Here is a 4210-nt window from a genome sequence, read left to right on the forward strand (position 1 = left end):
AGCTTTTTTTATTTTTTGTACTTTAGTTAGTTTATTTAATTGAATTTAATTGTAGTTATTTGTAGGTAATTAATTTAATGATAGTGTAGTGTTAGGTTTAATTGTAACTTAGGTTAGGATTTATTTTACAGGTAATTTTGTATTTCTTTTAGCTAGGTAGTTATTAAATAGTTAATAACTATTTAATAACTATTCTAACTAGCTAAAATAAATACAAAGTTACATGTAAAATAATTATAAATCCTAAGATAGCTACAATGTAATTATTAATTACATTGTAGCTATCTTAGGGTTTATTTTACAGGTAAGTATTTAGTTTTAAATAGGATTCATTTATTAAAGTATAGTGTAGTGTTAGGTGTAATTGTAACTTAGGTTAGGATTTATTTTACAGGTAAATTTCTCTTTATTTTAACTAGGTAGCTATTAAATAGTTAATAACTATTTAATAGCTATTGTACCTAGTTAAAATAAATTGAAAGTTTCCTGTAAAATAAATATAAATCCTAATATAGCTACAATATAATTATTATTTATATTGTAGCTATATTAGAGTTTATTTTAAAGGTAAGTATTTAGTTTTATGGGCTGGGAAAGGTGACATCATGGCCGGGTAATATTTAGTTAAAATATAAGGTTTGTAAGCTTCGTTTTATACAAAATATAGGTTAGTAGCTTTTAATAGATGATAATTATACAAAATATGGGACTATTGAGTAACGAAAAAAGTAAAAAACAGTAATCCTTTAAGAAATTGTTCCCGGTCCTGGACTCTTAATTGGAGTTGTGGGGTTCCATGCCCACGGTGGATGGCGCTATCTGCACGCTTGCTAAATGCACTACTACCTCGCTTGAGGATAGTTAGTTGTTTAAAGAGCCCATGGATAAGAAGATAGAAACTCTGTTAAGAAAGATGTTTCAACATACAGAATATTTGTTTCAACCGGCAGCAGCTGTTGCTGTGGTTGCTGGAGCGGATACCTACTGGTGTGACGCCTTATCTGAGTTGATCGAGGTGGAGGGTCCCCTCGACATGATCCAGAAAAGAATTAAGGCCCTAAGGGTGGCTAATTCTTTTATTTGTGATGCTAATATGCAATTTATTCGCCTGATTGCTAAGGCTTAAGGTTTTCTTTCATGTAATTGGCAAGAGTCCATGAGCTAGTGACATATGGGATATACAATCCTACCAGGAGGGGCAAAGTTTCCCAAACCTCAAAATGCCTATAAATACACACCTCACCCACAATTCACAAACTTTACCTCCTATGGAGGTGGTGAAGTAAGTTTGTGCTTAGATTCTACATTGAAATGCGCTTCTCAGCATTTTGAAGCCTGATTCCTCTCAGAGTACAGTGAATGTCAGAGGGTTGTGAAGGGAGTATCACCTATTCAATGCAATGGTTTTCCTCGTGGGAGATCTATTTCATAGGTTCTCTGTTATCGGTTGTAGAGATTCATCTCCTACCTCCCTTATTCAGATCGACGATATACTCTCATATTCCATTACCTCTACTGATAACCGTTCAGTACTGGTTTGGCTATCTGCTATATGTGGATGGGTGTCTTTCGGTAAGTATGTTTTTATTACTTAAGACACTCTCAGATATGGTTTGGCACTTTATGCATTAATATAAAGTTCTAAATATATGTGTTGTACTTATATTTACCATGAGTCAGGTTTATGTATATTTCCTTTTGCAGACTATCAGTTTCGCGGGCAAAATTAGGCTTGCGAGGGTGCAAAATGCCAAAGTTTATTGCGTGATTCTTGGCGTGAGAATTTCTTTCATGTAATTAGCAAGAGTTCATGAGCTAGTGACGTATGGGATATACATTCCTACCAGGAGGGGCAAAGTTTCCCAAACCTCAAAAATGCCTATAAATACACCCCTCACCACACCCACAAATCAGTTTTACAAACTTTGCCTCCCGTGGAGGTGGTGAAGTAAGTTTGTGCTAGATTCTACGTTGATATGCGCTCCGCAGCAGTTTGGAACCTGGTTTTCCTCTCAGCGTGCAGTGAATGTCAGAGGGATGTGAAGAGAGTATTGCCTATTTGTTCTAAATATTTGTGTTTAAACATTTATTTGCCTTGATTCAGGATGTTCAATATTCCTTTTTTCAGACAGTCAGTTTCATTATTTGGGATAATGCATTTGAATAATCAATTTTTTTCTTACCTTAAAATTTGACTTTTTTCCCTGTGGGCTGTTAGGCTCGCGGGGGCTGAAAATGCTCATTCCCCTACAGGAGCGGTATCAGTTTGGAAACCATCTCCAGTCTGGAATAAATCCAAGCCTTTTAGAAAGCCAAAACCAGCTCCCAAGTCAACATGAAGGTGCGGCCCTCATTCCAGCCCAGCTGGTAGGGGGCAGATTACGATTTTTCAAAGAAATTTGGATCAATTCGATTCACAATCTTTGGATTCAGAACATTGTTTCACAAGGGTACAGAATAGGCTTCAAGATAAGGCCTCCTGCAAGAAGATTTTTTCTTTCCCTTGTCCCAGTAAATCCAGTGAAGGCTCAAGCATTTCTGAAATGTGTTTCAGATCTAGAGTTGGCTGGGGTAATTATGCCAGTTCCAGTTCTGGAACAGGGGCTGGGGTTTTACTCAAATCTCTTCATTGTACCAAAGAAGGAGAATTCCTTCAGACCAGTTCTGGATTTAAAAATATTGAATCATTATGTAAGGATACCAACATTCAAAATGGTAACTATAAGGACTATTCTGCCTTTTGTTCAGCAAGGGCATTATATGTCCACAATAGATTTACAGGATGCATATCTGCATATTCCGATTCATCCAGATCACTATCAGTTTCTGAGATTCTCTTTCCTAGACAAGCATTACCAGTTTGTGGCTCTGCCGTTTGGCCTAGCAACAGCTCCAAGGATTTTTACAAAGGTTCTCGGTGCCCTTCTGTCTGTAATCAGAGAACAGGGTATTGTGGTATTTCCTTATTTGGACGATATCTTGGTACTTGCTCAGTCTTCGCATTTAGCAGAATCTCATACGAATCGACTTGTATTGTTTCTTCGAGAACATGGTTGGAGGATCAATTTACCAAAAAGTTCATTGATTCCTCAGACAAGGGTAACCTTTTTAGGTTTCCAGATAGATTCAGTGTCCATGACTCTGTCTCTGACAGACAAGAGACGTCTAAAATTGGTTTCAGCTTGTCGAAACCTTCAGTCTCAATCATTCCCTTCGGTAGCCTTATGCATGGAAATTCTAGGTCTTATGACTGCTGCATCTGACGCGATCCCCTTTGCTCGTTTTCACATGCGACCTCTTCAGCTCTGTATGCTGAACCAGTGGTGCAGGGATTATACAAAGAAATCTCAATTAATATCTTTAAAACCAATTGTACGACACTCTCTAACGTGGTGGACAGACCACCATCGTTTAGTTCAGGGGGCTTCTTTTGTACTTCCGACCTGGACTGTGATTTCAACAGATGCAAGTCTGACAGGTTGGGGAGCTGTTTGGGGGTCTCTGACAGCACAAGGGGTTTGGGAATCTCAGGAGGTGAGATTACCAATCAACATTTTGGAACTCCGTGCAATTTTCAGAGCTCTTCAGTCATGGCCTCTTCTAAAGAGAGAGTCATTCATTTGTTTTCAGACGGACAATGTCACAACCGTGGCATATGTCAATCATCAAGGAGGGACTCACAGTCCTCTGGCTATGAAAGAAGTATCTCGAATACTGGTATGGGCGGAATCCAGCTCCTGTCTAATTTCTGCGATTCATATCCCAGGTATAGACAATTGGGAAGCGGATTATCTCAGTCGCCAAACGTTACATCCAGGCGAATGGTCTCTTCACCCAGAGGTATTTCTTCAGATTGTTCAAATGTGGGGACTTCCAGAAATAGATCTGATGGCTTCTCATCTAAACAAGAAGCTTCCCAGGTATCTGTCCAGATCCAGGGATCCTCAGGCGGAGGCAGTGGATGCATTGTCACTTCCTTGGAAGTATCATCCTGCCTATATCTTTCCGCCTCTAGTTCTTCTTCCAAGAGTGATATCCAAGATTCTAAAGGAGTGCTCGTTTGTTCTGCTGGTTGCTCCAGCATGGCCTCACAGGTTTTGGTATGCGGATCTTGTCCGGATGGCCACTTGCCAACCGTGGACTCTTCCGTTAAGACCAGACCTTCTATCGCAAGGTCCTTTTTTCCATCAGGATCTCAAATCCTTAAATT

This window comes from Bombina bombina, chromosome 3, assembly GCF_027579735.1.
Source record: "Bombina bombina isolate aBomBom1 chromosome 3, aBomBom1.pri, whole genome shotgun sequence".
In the NCBI taxonomy this organism is placed as follows: Eukaryota; Metazoa; Chordata; class Amphibia; order Anura; family Bombinatoridae; genus Bombina; species Bombina bombina.